The 19,221-nt window shown below is 36.6% G+C and overlaps 1 pseudogene; it reads right to left on the bottom strand.

Moving 5' to 3' along the window:
* Positions 1–243: 243 nt before the first annotated feature.
* Positions 244–18,966, bottom strand: LOC133805482 (ABC transporter B family member 21-like; annotated as a pseudogene).
* Between the last annotated feature and the right edge of the window lie 255 nt (positions 18,967–19,221).

Here is a 19,221-nt window from a genome sequence, read left to right as displayed (position 1 = left end):
CTTTAAGAACTCGCAACGCGAGTCCTAAAAGGTCCAGGAGACTTTTTTAGGACTCGCATTTATGTGAATGTCCTAAAAATGTGTCCTAAAAAGACATTTTTGTAGTAGTGATATTCTGTTAAATATAAGAATATTCTGTTAAAGTTAACAGATAAAAATTAAAAAATCATTAAAATCAAGAGTTCCCGTTATCCACACACTTTTTATATAGAAGAGATATAATAAAGATGTGAAACCAACAACTTATGAACTAGTATTTTTCGTATGAAGTGCGGCCAAGGAGGCATAAAAGCCATTCTCAATGTTAATGAGAGTGTTGTGACTGCCCTTCTCAACTATGACTCCGCTCTTAATAACCACAATAACATCGGCATTCTTGATGGTTGAAAGTCTGTGGGCTACCACGACAACAACCATGACATTGTCAAGTGCATGTTGGACCATTAACTCTGACTCTGCATCAAGGGCACTAGTCGCCTCATCTAAAAGCAATATCTTTGGCCTTTTCACAACTGCCCTTGCAATGGCCACTCTCTGCCTTTGCCCTCCAGACAACTGCACTCCTCTTTCTCCCACCACCGTTTGGTAACCCTGTCCTCATCAAGTTTCTTTATACTCAATCCTCCAACCAATTTAAACTAATCAATTACATAACATACATGCCAAATGAATAGAGAGTAAAACACACCTGGTCTAAACTACTGATGAAGATGTGGGCATAGGCTAACTCTGATGCAGCCATAATCTCTGTCTCTGATGCACCTTCTTTCCCAAATGCAATGTTGGCACGAGTAGTGTCGTTGAACAAAGCCGGCTCTTGGCTCACCAGTCCCATCTGTTGCCTTAACCATTTCAAATTTAGCCTTCCAAGTTCAACTCCATCAAGAGTTATGTCTCCTGAATCAGGATCATAAAATCTTTGTAATAAAGCTATCACCATTGATTTTCTGCACCCACTTTTGCCAACCAATGCAACACAAATTTTAGATAAATAGTTTACAACTCAACATACTAGTTCTCTTTGTATTATTACATTGTATTAAAAGTATCACATACATTTATTTACCTTGTTAGAGTGGATAGTTAGACTGAGGTCTCTTAAAATTTGTATATTTGGCCTCGATGGATACTTAAAACTCACATGCCTCAGTTGAATCTCACCATTCACATTGTCTATTGTCTCTCTAGATTCATTACTAGAATCAATTTTTGAGGCTCGGTCCATTATAGCGAATGTCGAAGCTGCAATCGTCTTGGCTTTGCTAGAATCAGGAGCAAATGAACTATATTGAGAAATACCAGCAGCTGACATTGCAAAGCAAAAAACACCTACAAAAACATAATATATCATTATTTTTATTATATGACTTATCAAGAATAAAAAAAACAAAATAATTGTTGTTGAAAATTTAGAATATAAAATTCTAAATTTTATATCGCAAAGAATAAATTCACAGGGAAGTAGAGATACACCACAAAACTTTATTTAATTGAGACTACAACAAGATAACTCTTAATAACAAGACTACAACATATATAAGACTAATTGTCTTATTTCATTTACTTTCTCGATATCAATTTAAGATGTAAAGAAATGAATATTTATAATAACCCAAATGAAATACAAACCACATCTTAATTTAGTTAATTAATTATATCCATACATTATATATAAAATTAACTTATATATACTGAATATAGATTTAGTTTGTTTAGGAGCTAATATTGATTTTAACACTCCCCTTCAATGTTAGCTCCCATTCTTTGAACTATTCCAAGTTGATGGCAAAAGTTTTCAAACTTTCCAATACTCAAGCTTTTTGTGAACAAGTTTGCAACTTGCTCATCTGTCTTCACTTGTTTCATTAAAATTTCGTCTTGTAGAACTTTCTCTCGAAGAAAATGATAGTGCACTTCCACGTGTTTAGTCCTTGCATGAAAGACTGGATTTTCTGCCAGACGAATTGCTGATTGATTATCACAGTACAACGACATCGCATAATCTATTGGTTGGTGCAAATCTTTCATTAGCAGTATCAACCAAGTACTCTCTTGAGCTGCCATTGCTGCTACTCGGTATTCTGCTTCGGTTGTTGACAAAGACATTGTCGGTTGTCTCTTACTACATCAAGAAATCATTCCAGATCCAAGCATAAACATATACCCCGTAGTTGATCTATGAGTATCGTGATCCCCTGCATAGTCAGCGTCACAATAACCAACTAGTTTGCAACTTTCACCCTTCTTGTACATAAGATCATAGTCTATTGTACCTTTTATATATCTGAGTATCCGCCGAACTATTTCTAAATGAGACTTCTTTGGATTTTGCATGTATCGACTCATGACTCCAACTGAATAAGAGATATCAGGACGAGTTAAGGTCAAATAGATTAGACTACCTACTATTTGCTGATACATGAATGCATCCTCCAAATCTTTTCCTTCGTGCGCACACAATTTTCCATTTGATTCCATCGGTGTTGAGATTGGTTTACAATCCATCATCCCAAACTTCTTTAGCAGGTCTATCGTATACTTTTGTTGACAAAGAAGCAACCCTTCTTTTGTACGATCGACCTCTAATCCCAAAAAGTGTTTGAGCTCTCTAAGCTCTTTCATTTAGAAGCGGACTGATAAATTCTCTCTCGTTTGACGAATTTCTCCTTCATCATATCCAGTGATGATTAGATCATCTACGTATACCAACACCACTGCCAACTTTCCTTCTCTAGCTTTAACAAATAAGCTAGAGTCTGCATGTGCCATCATGTAACCACTGTGGCTTAGGAATTCAGCTATTTTACCATACCATGCTCGTGGTGCTTGCTTCAATCCATAAAGAGCTTTTCTCAGCTTGCAGACAAAGCTAGGATAAGCTTCACTTTCAAAACCTCTTGGTTGAATCATGTAAATCTCACGATCCAACTCTCCATGCAAGAGTGCATTCTTCACATCCATCTGCCACAAGTTCCAATTTTTGTTGGCCGAAATTGCAAGTAGAACTCGTATAGTTGTAAGTGTTGCCACTGGACTAAACATTTCATCATAGTCTAGTCCATATTCTTGAGAGAAGCCGCGGGCTACCAATCGAGCCTTATATCTCTCGATTGACCCATCTGGACGACGCTTTATTTTATAAACCCATTTACAAGATATGGGTTTTACATCTCTTAGTTTTGGCACTAGATCCCAAGTCTCGTTTTGCTCAAGTGCTTCAATCTCTTCTTTCATCGCTGTCATCCACTCAACACTTTGTGATGCTTCTTCAAATGTCCCGGGCTCTTTCATAGATCTTTCTTCAACTATGGATGCATTGTCATATTTTGGATTTGGTTTTCTTGTTCTTGTTGACCTTCGAAGTTGAGATTGCGAGTTTGAATCTTCTATTTCACTAGGTCTACCTTCTTCTCTTGGTTGTTGATATATACCAGTTTGCCAAGGGTTCTCTGTCACTGTTCGATCAACTTCACTTCCATTTGAATCTTCTGATTCATCTGAACCTGGTTGAAGCTGAGCAATATGCTCCCCCATCTTCTATTCTAACTTGTCTTCAAAATCTCTCGAGTTAGGTAACACCTTCTTCTCTGAGGACCACCAAGATGATGCTTCATCAAATACCACATTTCGTGAAGTGTAGCATTTATTACTTGTTGGATCACAGCATTTCCATCCCTTTCTTTGGCTATCATATCCCACAAAGATACATCTTATAGCTTTCTTGTCAAACTTATTTCGTAAATGGTTAGGAACAAATACATAGCATACACAGCCAAATACTCGAAAGTAACGAACTATAGGTTTCGTGTTCCACAGTTTCTCAAAGGGTGAAATAAATTCTAACCTCTGTTGAGGAAGTCTGTTGATCACAACAACTACAGTTCTCATTGCTTCTGCCCAAAACCTTCCCAATACATTCTTTCCATGTAGCATACTACGACAAATTTCTGCAAGATGCCTATTCTTTCTTTCAGCTACATCATTTTGTTGTGGTGTAGTGGCACAAGTATATTGATGACGTATTTGACACTCCTTCAGGTATCGAGATAACTCATTTGAACTATATTTTCCCCCATTATCTGTGCGCAAGCAACGAATCTTCTTCCGCACTTCTCCTTCAACTATTTCTTTGAATTCTTTAAACTTTGAGAATGTGTCAGATTTAGAATTGGAAATGTTGAAGAAAATTCTAAATCTAGTTCAAAAGAGTTCAAAACTAAGAGATGTAAAACCCATATCAGATAATTTAGAATTTGCTTTGATACCAAATGAAACAAGTGAAGACAGATGAGCAAGTTGCAGACTTGTTCACAAAAAGCTCGAGTATCGGAAAGTTTGAAAAATTTCGCCATCAACTTGGAATAGTTCAAGGAATGGGAGCTAACATTGAAGGGGAGTGTTAAAATCAATATTAGCTCCTAAACAAACTAAATCTATATTCAGTATATATAAGTTAAGTTTATATATAATGTATGGATATAATTAATGAACTAAATTAAGATATGTGGTTTGTATATCATTTGGGTTATTATAAATACCCATTTCTTTACATCTTAAATTGATATCGAGAAAGTAAATGAAATAAGACAATTATTCTATGTTGTAGTCTTGTTATTGAGAGTTATCTTGTTGTAGTCTTGTTATTGAGAGTTATCTTGTTGTAGTCTCAATTAAATAAAGTTTTGTAGTGTGTCTCCACTTTTCTGTGAATTTATTCTTTGCGATATAAAATTTAGAATTTTATATTCTAAATTTTCTTCAACATTTGGTATCAAAGTCATGGTGTCAGATTTGTTAAAGTAAGCTTGTTTCATATAGTTGAACTCTTGTCAACATAATGGGTGATCTTCAAGTAGTTGGAGGAATCAAAAAGCTTAACAGTACAAATTACACCACATGGGTAACATGTATGGAGTCTTACCTACAAGGACAAGATCTTTGGGAGATTGTCGGTGGTGGTGAAGTTACCCAACCGACAGCAGAAGATACCAATGGCATCTTGCGAAAGTGGAAAATTAAAGCAGGCAAAGCAATGTTTGCTTTAAAGACCACAATTGAAGAAGAAATGTTGGAGCACATACGCGATGCTAAAACACTGAAGGAAGCATTGGACACTTTAGTTACACTCTTTTCAAAGAAGAATGATACGAGACTACAAATTCTCGAGAATGAGTTGATATCAATGGCGCAACGAGACATGACGATTCCCCAATATTTTCATAAGATGAAATCGATATGTCGTGAAATATCTGTTTTAGATCCAACAACATCTATAGGCGATGCTAGGATAAAGAGATTAATTATCCATGGTTTGAAACCCGAATACCAAGGGTTTGTTGCCACTATACAAGGATGGCCGACACAACCATCACTTGTTGAGTTCGAAAATTTGCTTGCTGGTCAAGAAGCTATGGCTAAGAAAATGGGAGGAGTTGCATTGAAGAGTGAAGAGGAAGCGTTCTACACCAACAAAAGCAACAAAAAGCGGCACAATAATGGTGGATCTAAAAAGGATGGTGATAGGAAGCATCACCAAGGAAAGGAAGACTCTCATCGATGGGGAGCTTCGAAGAATCGTGCTCATGGTAAAAAGTTTGATGGCAAGTGTTACAATTGTGGGAAAATAGGCCACATGGCAAAAGACTGTTGGTTCAAGAAAAAGTCCGTTGAAAGTAATACTGCGACCTCTACTTCTAAAGAGCATGAAGATGATTGGGATGCTGAAGTGTTTCTTGCTATGGAGGAAGAAGAATTAGCTTTCATGGCAACGACATCAGAAAAGATGGACTACAAAAATGATTGGATTGTAGATTCAGGGTGCTCAAATCATATGACAGGTGATAAAAAAAAATGTTGCAAAATTTGTCTGAGTATAAAGGAAGTCGTGTAGTGGTGACAGCTGATAACTTAAGATTACCGATAGCCCATATTGGTAAGACTACAATTACGCCTCGATATAATTCTATCCAGGTGCCACTTCAAGATGTTTATTATGTTCCAGGAATGAAGAACAATTTGTTATCTGTAGCTCAATTAACATCATTAGGCCACTATGTTATGTTTGGTCCCCGAGATGTAAAGGTGTATCGTGACATCAAAATCTCAAAAAAACCAGCAATGGAAGGGCGACGAGTGGAGTCAATCTATGTGTTGTCAGCAGAGTCCACATATATGTGGACAAAGCAAGGAAAAATGAGACAGCAAATCTATGGCACATGCGTTTAGGTCACGTTAGCTATTCGAAGTTAAATGTGATGGTAAAGAAGTTGATGTTGAGGGGGCTACCTCAGCTTGATGTGCGAACAGACACGATATGTGCTGGATGTCAGTATGGTAAAGCACACCAACTGCCATATGTGGAATCAAAATTTAAAGCAACAGAACCATTAGAATTAGTTCATTCTAAAGTGTTTGGACCAGTTAAGCAATCATCAATTGGTGGTATGCGTTATATGATGAATTTCATTGATGACTTCTCTAGATATGTGTGGGTCTTCTTTATGAAAGAAAAATCTGACACATTCTCAAAGTTTAAAGAATTCAAAGAAATAGTTGAAGGAGAAGTGCAGAAGAAGATTCGTTGCCTGCGCACAGATAATGGGGGAGAATATAGTTCAAATGAGTTCTCTCGATTCCTGAAGGAGTGTCAAATACTTCATCAATATATTTGTGTCAATACACCACAACAAAACGGTGTAGCTGAAAGAAAGAATAGGCATCTTGCAGAAATTTGTCGTAGTATGCTACATGGAAAGAATGTACCGGGAAGGTTTTGGGTAGAAGCGATGAGAACTGCAGCTATTGTGATCAACAGACTTCCTCAACAGAGGTTAGAATTTATTTCACCCTTTGAGAAACTATGGAACACGAAACCTACAGTTAGTTACTTTCGAGTATTTGGTTATGTATGCTATGTATTTGTTCCTGACCATTTACGAAATAAGTTTGACAAGAAAGCTATAGAATGTATCTTTGTGGGGTACGGTTGCCAAAGAAAGGGATGGAAATGTTGTGATCCAACAAGTAATAAATGCTACACTTTACGAAATGTGGTATTTGATGAAGCATCATCTTGGTGGTCCTCAGAGAAGAAGGTGTTACCTGACTCGAGAGATTTTGAAGACAAGTTAGAACAGAAGATGGGGGAGCATATTGCTCAGCTTCAACCAGGTTCAGGTGAATCAGAAGATTCAAATGGAAGTGAAGTTGATCGAACAGTGACAAAGAACCCTTGGCAAACTGATATATATCAACAACCAAGAGAAGAAGGTAGACTTAGTGAAATAGAAGATTCAAACTTGCAATCTCAACTTTGAAGGTCAACAAGAACAAGAAAACCAAATCCAAAATATGCTAATGCAGCCATAGTAGAAGAAAGATCTATAAAAGAGCCCGAGACATTTGAAGAAGCATCACAGTGGATGACAGCGATGAAAGAAGAGATTGAAGCACTTGAGCAAAACGAGACTTGGGATCTAGTGCCAAAACTAAGAGATGTAAAGCCCATAACTTGTAAATGGGTTTATAAAATTTAGAATATAAAATTCTAAATTTTATATCGGAAAGAAGAAATTTACAGAGAAGTGGAGACACACCACAAAACTTTATTTAATTGAGACTACAACAAGATAACTCTCAATAACAAGACTACATCATATATATAAGACTAACTAATTGTCTTATTTCATTTACTTTCTCGATATCAATTTAAGATGTAAAGAAATGGGTATTTATAATAACCTAAATGAAATACAAACCACATATCTTAATTTAGTTAATTAATTATATCCATACATTATATATAAACTTAACTTATATGTACTTAATTTATATATACTGAATATAGATTTAGGTTGTTTAGGAGCTAATATTGATTTTAACAATAATTACCTTAAAAACGTCAGAAAACGAAGCTTTGCCATCCTTAACAAGTCTAGCTCCAGCGTAGAAACTTGTTGCATAGACACAAAAAAGTAAAAGAAAGGACATCCCAAGTCCTATCCCACTGATAATGCCATGCCATATCCCAGTCTTCATAGGGCCTTCACATTTCTTTCCGTATAGCTGGATAACTTTCTCTTCTGCACAAAATGAAGCAATGGTTCTTATACTCCCTACTGCGTCATTAGCTACTTGGCTCGCATCCTCATACATCATCTGCAACACCCAATTATAATTCATATCATCATGAAACCCTTAACTCTTTTTAGGCATGGCAAAATGGGGCGGTGAGGCAGGGCGGGGCGGGGCCCCGTCGGGCATCTTTGCCCCGGTTAAAACGGGGCAGAGTTTGGGGCGGGGCTCCGCCCCGCCCCTCCCCGCCCCGCTAGGAATTCAAGCAGGGTGGAGCAGCCCCTCCCCGCTTCGATTTTTTTTCTTTTCTATACTCTAACCCAATTCTCTCATGCTACTTATATACATAGTATGTAAAATTGACATTTTATATGTGGTTTAGAATATTTTTAATTCTATATGTTAGGAAAAATAATATTGCCTCAATGGAAAATGTAAGATAATATTACAACTCTAGAAAATATATTACAAATAAATATTGATTGATTAAAAGTGTTACAACTCTATGACAAAAGGTACATGTAAATATAGAGAAAGAGGTAGAAGATGATAGAAATAGAAAATACAACTCTAAGACAAAATATACAAATAAACTAGAAGTAGTATAATGAAAAGATATAGATGAGATTACAACTCTAAAACAAAAGATACATGTAAAAGAGTGAATAATAGAAGAAAAGAAAAGCAATATAATAAAAGAACAAGAATAAGAACAATGAACAAAGAACTCTCACTCACACAACCAAAGTGAAGAGTATTGGGGATCACCAACTTGAACAAGGTTTGAAACCTTTGTCCAAAAGCTTATTTCCCCCTAACTCAAGCACTAAGGGATCTCTCACAGATTTTGGAAATGCTTTCTGGAATAATCAAGCCTCAAGGTGTTTCTAGCCAAGTGCTCTAGTGGATAGAAAATGGTGTGTCTTACAAGTGAGCATTAGGCTCCTATTTATAGAGTTTAGAGACACCCTTTGAATTTCAAATTCCACCAACCCCCATGGCTGTTACCAATGATAAATTGGGTGTTTTATGGAATTAAAATAGAGATTTGGGAGTTACTTGGTTGTTGGAAACGTTCAAAATTGGATAAAAACCGACTTAGTATGAATCTGTCAGCCACTAGCGCCGCGGCGCTAGTTTCAAGCGCCGCGGCGCTAGTTTCAAGCGCCGCGGCCCTTGGTCAGTTTCAGCAACCAATTTTTTGAGTTTTTTCCAAAACGTTCCAATTTATTCCCACTTGATTTTGTAACTTCCATACACAATATGGGAGTTAAAATCACATCTCTATCAGCCATTTCTCATATGGCTTTATGAAATCCAATCTCAAATGTGTAACATATAATATACACATTATTGGGTAATATTTGGGAGTTACAAATTTGTGATGAATTTGTAACACCAAATATGTTACATGTTTGGATTTTTCACATATATCCAAATAATGTAACTCTCTATTATATGTTACAATATGTGACACTCTATGTCACATTTATTTAATCTAAAACATTATATTATAAAATAATATAATATTACATTATATTATAAAATAATATAACATCTATATAGACTAGAAAGAATTATAAATATTGAAAAATATGTTTTATATAATTCATCCTTATTCTTATATTTATTTTGTAAATTTTAAAATAAAAAAACAAAATATAATATTTGATGATGTAGTTGATACCAAGTGTAAAATATAAAGATTACAATAAAAAATAATATTTAGGCTTAGGAAAAATTCTAAAATTATAATTTAATATTTATAAAAAAAAAAAAGTTAAATGAGGCGGGACAGACCCGCCCCGATTAAGCCGGGGCGGGGCGACCCGCCCCGCTCCAAGAAACTAATCGGGGCGGGGCGGGGCGGGGCAAACCCGCCCCATTTACATGCCTAACTCTTTTTCCAATGTGTTTCTTTAACACTGTGACTAGTAACCGAAAAAAAAATCTAGCTACTTATATATTGTATTGGTTCTAGAGCACACCTTTACACTTGCACTGAACCCTTTCATGAACTTCACTTCAACGTATCCATTGATTCCAAGTAGTGGAAGCAAGAGAACGACGATGAATGCCAACTGCCAGCTTGCAAGAAAGGCAATGAGCAAAGCAGCAACTGCTGATCCAATATTCTGAACAAGCAGACCAAGTGCATCTCCAACTAAGCCACGAATAGTGGCTGCATCTGCAGAAAGCCTTGCCCCAATGGCACCACTCGAGTGCCCTGGCTCATCGAACCATCCCACTTCCATGTGAACTAGTTTCTCAAAACACATCAATCGTATGCGTTGTCTTAACTTACAGCCAGCTACAGCAAAGAAGTAATCTTGTGCTAAGATCACTAGGAAAGACACAATACCAAGAACCAGAAACATTATTTCCCAAAACACAGAATGCTCTTGCTGCTCATGAGGAGGTTCATAAAATATCTTTATCATTCTAGAAATAAGCAGACCAAAAATTGGAAGTACAGTGCCATTTACAGAAGCCGCTATAGCTCCGACAGACAAGAAGATAAGGTATCTCTGGCTTGTTAAGAGCAGCAAGGCGACTTAGTGGCACACTTGGATGGGGTTGCACCACTTGCACAGCAACCTCCGGATCTACATTAAGAGGTAACTCGAGTGCATGACAACTTCTATTTTCAAAATAAGATGCCCCACTAAGAGATTGCATTATCGACCCTCTTTGACTTGATTGTCTAAGTATTTCTTCATTAGCTTCAGTTTCTAATTGATTGTCAGCAACTTGCTCAGACTCTTTGTCCACTTGTTGCAATCGTATAAGCTCAGCATAAGCACCACAAGTGGCCTTGACTAGATTTGAGTGAGAGCCTGATCGTCAATTCAAACTTCATGTTTAAAAACAGTTTGAAATTGTAAATCACTATACACTAAAGGTGTGTTGGTAATTGAAATTAGAAGTAATTAGCGAGAATTATCATATGTTAGACTTGTTTGTTTAACTAAATAATTACATTGTATCTATGCAATTGAAGGTCATCCAGGAATCTCAATCACGTTGTAATTATCTTGATTGATAAGCGCAGAAGCATCATTTTATTTTAAATATATTAAATTTACAATTATATATATTGGACAATTTTTCTATTGGGGCTTCACTTTAAGTCCTACCGGTAAGGCTCTTAGTGTTTCTCGACCCGTGAACAGTTTTCGGTACGACGTTTTTTTATGACCGTGTATATTATAGCTATTTAGAGCACATCCTGCAAATTTTCAGAAAATTTCGAATAGTTTACAGTACCGAAAACTAGGTTCAAACATGTTTTCCATGTGCGTAAAAAAAATTAGTCATGCGTGCAACAACATGTTTGAACCTAGTTTTCGGTACTGTAAACTATTCAAAATTTTCTGAAAATTTGCAGGATATTCTAAATAGCTACAATATACACGGTCATAAAAAAAATCGCACAGGAAACTGTTCACGGGTTGTAAACACTGAGAGCCCTACCGGTAAATCAACACTACTACAAAAAAAGACTTTTTAGGACTAGCATTGCGAGTCCTAAAAAAGTTTTTAGGACTTGCGGACTCAGGTTTTTTAGGACTCGCAAAAGATTGTTTTTAGGACTCCCATTGCGTGTCCTAAAAGATCTAGTTGGGTGCTTTTAAAAAAACCGAAATTTATTATTTAATATTTATAATATAGTAATTAATTAAATTACATTCAATTAATATATTTAATGATTTGGTTATTCTATTTTTCCTAATATATATTATAAATAATTAATCAATTGCTTTAATGCATTTTTAATTTGAGAAATTAATCATAAATGCATTATCTCTTTACAACACAAATTGTTCACAGTAATGTAAAATTCATCATCAATTCCAAAATAAATTAGAATAACAATAAAAAATAGAAAAAGAAACCTCACACAGGTTATTCTACAACAAAATAAGGATTTTAAACAAAATAAATTTATACAACACAAGAACACTTGAACAAAATAAAAACAGGCAGAAGGAGAAGCATTTCCTCCCAAAACATCCAAAAAGTAAGCAGCAATAATCTTCATTCTGTCAAAAAAAAATCTATGTGAGATAGAATGAAAGAATAGAAACTCCGAACCCCTTGACCACATAGCCACAACCCCAAATCCCCGACCCTACTGCTTATAGCCTCAACCCGACCTTCAAAAACATAGGGAAAGAGAGAGAAACTTACTCCGAGGGCTGATCCCCACCGTTCGTCCGAAGCCACTGTCATCGCCGTTTGTCCCACGCCACTGTCTTCACGTTGTGGTCGTTCCACACCACCGTCGGTCGTCCCGAGGCCCCTCCGTTCAGCCAAAGTCATGGCCGCTCCAAGCCCCTCCGTTCGGCCTAAGCTGCAACCACTCCGAGCCCACCGTTGGTCCTGAGCTGTCGCCGTTCCGAGCCCTCCATGCTGCCATGGAGATTGATAGATGTGTAGTGTGAGAGAGGGAAATACATGCAGAAAGAGGGAAGGAGAAAGATACGGCAGCTGTGGAAAAAATTTAGGGAGAAAAAGGAAAAGTAATTTAGGGTTATGAGAGGAAAGTGGGCTGATCGGCCCATGTTAATTTTTTTTTTTAAATACACTTTTGTTTTTTTTTAATTATTAATAAAACTTTAATTTTTTTTCTTTTCTGATTTAATATATATAATAAAAATTTTGTTAAAAAAATTTATTTAAATTTTTTAAGGACTCTCAATGAGTGTCCTAAAAAGTCCAGGAATTTTTGTTAAAAAAAATCAAACTTTTAGGACACACACAAGTTTTTAGGACTTGCATTGCGTGTCCTAAAAAAAATCTTTAAGGACTCACAATGAGTGTCCTAAAAAGTTCAGGAGGTGTTTGTTATTAAAAAAAAAATCAAACTTTTAGGACACACATAGTTGCGAGTCCTAAAAAGTCCAGGAGTTGTTTTTAGGACTCGCATCTAGGTGAGTGCCCTAAAAAAGTGTCCTAAAAGAGTGTTTTTGTAGCAGTGCAAGAGTCATAATTAAAAACCTGAGGTAATTTATCAATGAAATTAGCAACATTTGCAAGTTCAGCAGCTACTCTTATCTCTTCAACGGTTGCACCTTCCTTTCCATAAGCAATATTGTCCTTAATGCTAGAAGCAAATTGTAGTTGTTTTGGGATTAATTCTTCTAATCTAATTTTATTGAAGAATAGAAAGGCCAATATATAGGCAAATTACAATGTACAAGATAGCTAAAAAAGGAAAGAAATAAATATTACAACCTATGCTTAGCTGTCTAATATTACATCCTATGCTTAGCTGTACAAGACACCCTAAATCTATCACTATTTCTACACTCCCCCTCAAGCTGTGTTGTATATGTTATACAAACCCAGCTTGGAATTAAATTCTTCAAAACTCGTTCTTGGTAGGGCCTTTGTTAGGATGTCTGCAATCTGTTTCTTTGTGGGAATGTAGTTGAGCTCAATAACCTTTGAATTTACTTTCTCAAAAATTAAGTGTTGTTCGATTTCAATATGTTTAGTTTTATCATAGTGAACTGGATTCTTAGCAATGTTGATTGTAGCTTGACTTTCACTGTACATCTTAAATGACTTAGGAGAGTCAATTCTCAACTCATTCATTAGCCTTTTGAGCCACATTCCTTCACATATACCTAAGGCCAAAGCACGATATTCTGACTCTACACTACTCCTTGAGACCATAGACTGTTTTTTGCTTCTCCAAATGACTAAATTACCCCATACATAGGTGCAATAACCACTGGTTGATCATCTGTCGGTCAGCTCTCCAGCCCAACTAGAATCTGTGTAGACTTCCCAGTCTCGATTGCTGTGTTTTCTGAAGTGCAAACCAAGACCTGGTGTCATTTTTAAATATCTTAGAATACGACGAACTGATTCCAAATGCTCCTTGAAAGGATTGTGCATATGTTGGCTTACCACGCTGACAGAGAAAGCGATATCAGGTCTAGTATGAGAAAGATAGATTAGTTTCCCCACTAATCTCTGATAACTCCCCCTTTCTACTGGAGTTGAATCCTCACTTCGAATTGCTTTCAAGTTTGGATCCATTGGAGTGTCAACAGGCTTACTCCCAATCATTCCAGTTTCTTTTAAAAGGTCTAGAATATACTTTCATTGAGATATGACAATTCCATCTTTGGATCGGGCTACTTCCATTCCAAGAAAGTATTTGAGGGGTCCTAAATCTTTTATTTCAAACTCTGAGGCAAGAAGTCTTTTGAGATCTGAAATTTCGCATGAATCGTCTCCTGTTAGGATTATGTCATCCACATAGACAATGAGAATTGCCAGCTTTCCTGTTGAAGAGAACTTAACAAACAGGGTATGATCAGCCTGGCTTTGAGTATATCCATGTTTAATAATTGTTTTTGCAAATCTATCAAACCATGCCCAAGGTGACTGTTTCAAGCCATAAAGAGATTTGAGAAGTTTGCACACTACTCGACCACTGGAGTATTTTTTCATCCCTGGTGGAATATCCATATAGACTTCTTCTTCGAGTTCCCCATTCAAGAAGGCATTTTTTACATCCAACTGATATAAGGGCCAATCACAATTTACAGCAAGTGATAACAAAACTCTTACTGTATTAAGCTTGGTGACGGGAGCAAAGGTCTCATGATAGTCAACACCATATGATTGAGTGAACCCTTTCGCAACCAACCGAGCCTAGAATCTATTGATACTTCCATCTGAGTTATACTTGACGGTAAAAATCCACTTACAACCAACTGTCCGCTTTCCTTGAGGTAACTCAGTGAGAACCCAAGTACCATTTTTCTCAAAAGCATTGATTTCTTCATCGACTGCAATCTTCCATTTAGGATCTTTCAAGGCCTCATAAATGTCTGTAGGAATCTGAATAAGATCAAGGGAAGAGACAAAGGCTCGGTACATAGGTGTTAGTTTCCCATAGGCAACATATTTCTTGATTGGGTGATTAGTACAAGTTCTGACACCCTTTCGAAGAGCAATAGGCAGGTCAATGTCATAAATAGTAGGAGAAACTAACTCATGAGTCATAGAATCCATACCTTCATAATTTTCAAGGTCGTGAGAGCTCGGTTGAGTGTTTGAACAGTCCTTGTCTTGCATGTTGACCTCTATATTCCCAGCTTTTCTCCTGCTATAAACACGAAGTTCTTTGTTACCTATATCAAATTGTGCTTGAGTTTGAAGTGGCGGTACATTTGAGAGAGTATTAGGATTTTCATCGGCGGAAAATGAGGTCGGAATGACTATAGGAAGTGAGGAGGACGGGCTGGATGTATTTTCTGGACTAAGATTTGGTGGGATAGGCAAATAAGAAGGCAAGGGAGAACCAGTTGACTGTGACAACACAGGTAAGGGTTGAGCAGTTTGATGATGTTCATGTGTGAAGACATTGGGTTGAAGAAATGCAGCCTGATGATCATGAAGAGTTTCCCAAATCTGATATTCCTTTGAATGCTCCCCCTGAATACCAGGTTTGGGAAAGAAAGATTGGTGTTAAAAAAAGGTGACATCCACAGTGTTATAAACCCTCTTTGTAACTGGGGAGTAACATTTGTATCCCTTTTGAGTGCTGGAATAGCCGATGAAGAGACATTTGTGAGACTTTGGATCAAGCTTTGTTCTTTTGTGATCATAAATATGGACAAAGGCAGTACAGCCGAAGACTTTGAGTGGAAGATTTGAGGAGAAAGTTGAGATATGAGGGAATGTCGCGAGTAACAGATTTCTTGGGGTTTTGAATTGTAGTACTCGGCTAGGCATACGATTTATGAGATAGGTGGCTGTGAGTACGACTTCCCCCCAAAACTGTTTCGAAACATTATTTGAAACCATGATTGACCTAGAAACTTCAAGAAGATGTCTATTTTTTCTCTCAGCCACCCCATTTTGCTGTGGAGTATCAACACATGAACTAATATGAACAATCCCTTGCTCTAACAAGTATGGACCAAGAATGGAGTTAAAATATTCTTTCTCATTGTCAGTTTTTAGAATTTGGATTTTTTGGTTGAATTGATTTTGAATCATGGAATGGAAATTTTGAAAGATAGAAGTAGTTTCTGATTTTTCTTTCATGAGAAAGGTCCATGTTGTCCTAGTGTGATCATCAATAAAGGATACGAACCATCTAGATCCATTGATATTTGTTACCCGTGAGGGTCCCCAAATATCACTGTGTATCAGTAAAAAAGGTTTTGAAGGTTTGTAAGAAAAATTGGGATAAGAGTTTCGAGTGTGTTTAGCAAGTTGACAGGCTTCACAGTGAAAGAATTTTGGTTGTTTATGGATAAATAACTGAGGAAAGAGTTTTTTAAGATAATCGAAATTTGGATGTCCAAGTCGAAAATGTCACAACATGATAAGATTGTCATTCGAAACAGACACTGAATGAGAAATATAATTTAAATGGTTACCACAACTTGATTTGTGAACTTGTTTACTTTTAGGAGAATCCTTGAGAATGTATAGTCCATCATTCATTTCAGCACTGCCAATCACCTTTGCCGAGCCCACAACCTGAAATTCACAAAAATTTGGATAGAATTTAGTCACACAATTTAAGTCTCTTGTGAGTTTGCTTATTGAGAGAAGATTGCAACTTAATTTAGGGACAAATAGAACAGATGAAAGGAGAAGATCATCTGATAATTTTACAGAACCACTCCCCATCACTTTTGAGAGGGATCCATCGACAATTCTGACTATGGGGCAATGAGCACATTGTTTGAAGGTGGTGAAGACTTGTAAATCACCTGTCATGTGGTCGGAAGCCCCTAAATCTACTATCCAAAGACCTTTGTTGGCGGATGCAGTAAATGTGTGAGATGAAGAACCTTGATGACACATTATAGTGACGTTTGCCTCAATTGTATGTGGTTGTAGCGGCTGCAAAAAATGTCGAAGAGGGTTCGGAGGTGTTTTGAGAGGTGGCAAACTTTGTTCCTGTGAGATGTGGCTGACTTTGTGACAGTTGGTTGGTAGAGGGCTCTCATGAAGTTGAAAAAAAATTATGAGATTAATTGGCTGAGATGGAGGAGCCATGAAATTTGGAGATTGAACTTTCATGATGAATGGGCAGCAGATAAAAACAATGGGCAGCAGAAAAAAAAGATGTTTATGAACTCAAGATAGTTGAAAAACTTATCACACCTGAGATGAAGAGTCACAGCCACAATAGGAAGTGCCGAGGAGGAAGACGCTGGAGAAAGACGCCGGCGAGTGAGGTGGCGCGTGTGACTCACGTGCCACTCTTCTAAACCACGAGATTTGGGGTTTTGCCGATCGGAGGTGGGGCAAGCTTTCTGGGCAGGAGGTGAGATTAGAAGACAACTCTAAAATTGATTTCTAAGTTTGAGCCTCAAAGAATGAAACCCTAATTTTTTTTAAGAAATGGCAGAGAAAAAAATTGCAAAGATTTCCCAATTTTTGGACTACAAATTCTCTGATACCATGTAGTTGTTTTGGGATTAATTCTTCTAATATAATTTTATTGAAGAATAGAAAGGCCAATATATAGGCAAATTACAATGTACAAGATAGCTAGAAAAAGAAAGAAATAAATATTACAACCTATGCTTAGCTGTCTAATATTACAACCTATGTCTAATATTACAACCTATGCTTAGCTGTACAAGACACCCTAAATCTATCACTATTTCTACACAAATAATACAGGTTCTTGGCTAACAAGACCAATTTTCCCCCGAATCCATTTAAGTTGCAGCTCTTTCAAGTTGATGCCATCTATCAATACTTCACCAGCTTGGGGATCATAAAATCATTCAATAAGACTAATGACTGTTGACTTGCCACTCCCACTTGGCCCAACCAGAGCTGTAGTAGTACCACTAGGAAAATCAAGTGAAAATCCGTTGAATATTTGCTCATTTGGTCTAGCTGGATAGCTAATGTAAACATCCCTCAACTCAATATATCCACGCACATCATCCAATATCTTTCCTTTGGTGTCGTACACGTCAATCTCTGGCTTCCTTTTGATGATCTCAAACATCTTAAATGCTGCAGCTTGACCAGTAGCAAATGCACTCAAACAAGGAGATGCCTGCCTCAAGGACCTGATTCACCCATACGTTTACAACAGGGAAAAAAACAACAACAAATAATTATAAGTTTATAAACTTTGACCATTGAAGCAACGTAACACATAGCAATTGCCTATCTAAGAATGTAAAATAGGACTTCCTCACATTGATCCAGTCAGTACATCAAATATCACATTTAAAACGTCACCCCCGTTATAATTTTTCTCCCGTATCAACTTTGCACCGAACCACGCAACTAATGCGTAGCTACTAAACATCACAAACATGACGATGCCAACACTCAATCCAGAGGCTATGCCTTGATGAACACCAGACTTGTAAGCACTAATAAGAAATCCGTTATAATTTGTTATTGCTTGTTTCTCCCTAGTAAATGATGCAACCTAAATAGACAAAATAAAAGTCAATAAAACATAATGTTAATGATAGATTTAGGCATCGGGTAGCCATTTTAATTTGCTCTTCAATTTTAAGGAATTCAAAGGTGTTCCATTCTCTGACTTGTGTAGAGAAAGGCAATATTTTATGTAAATCATGTTTATCTTTGTGTTCTCTGTGCTTGTACATTTCCATTGTCAATACAAGTTGAGGTTGAGTTTTATCCTCAACAGGAGTTTAATGATCAGAAATATCTATTATGGAAGAAAAGTGGAGTAACAATATTTTGGTACAAAAATAAAACATTGTGACTTACTGTTTTGATTGAGCCAATTGTCTCTTCAACCACATTAGCTGCCTTTGCATAAGAAGATTGCCCACTAGATGCCATCTTGCTTATGGTGAAGGACAAAGTTGCCCCAGCTACAATCATCAAAGGAATAGTGCTCATCATAGCATCTACTCGTATGTTTGAACTTCACCACTGATAATGGTAACTTGATATCAATTTGTCTTTAAAAATGGTTGAATATAGCAGTTGTATTCTATATAAAAAAATATTAATTATTTATTGCATTTAAATTTTGTAATTGAATCTTATTTTAGTTAATAACTAGATATTTTAGGAAGGATGTCATGGTAAATGATTTAAGGAAATTGAATTATTTAATTTAATTATCTTATATATATGTGTTATACATGATAATAA

Source organism: Humulus lupulus, chromosome X, assembly GCF_963169125.1.
Source record: "Humulus lupulus chromosome X, drHumLupu1.1, whole genome shotgun sequence".
NCBI lineage: Eukaryota > Viridiplantae > Streptophyta > Magnoliopsida > Rosales > Cannabaceae > Humulus > Humulus lupulus.
The sequence above is the reverse complement of the archived record's forward strand: the minus strand, read 5'-3'. Positions and strand labels throughout refer to the sequence as shown.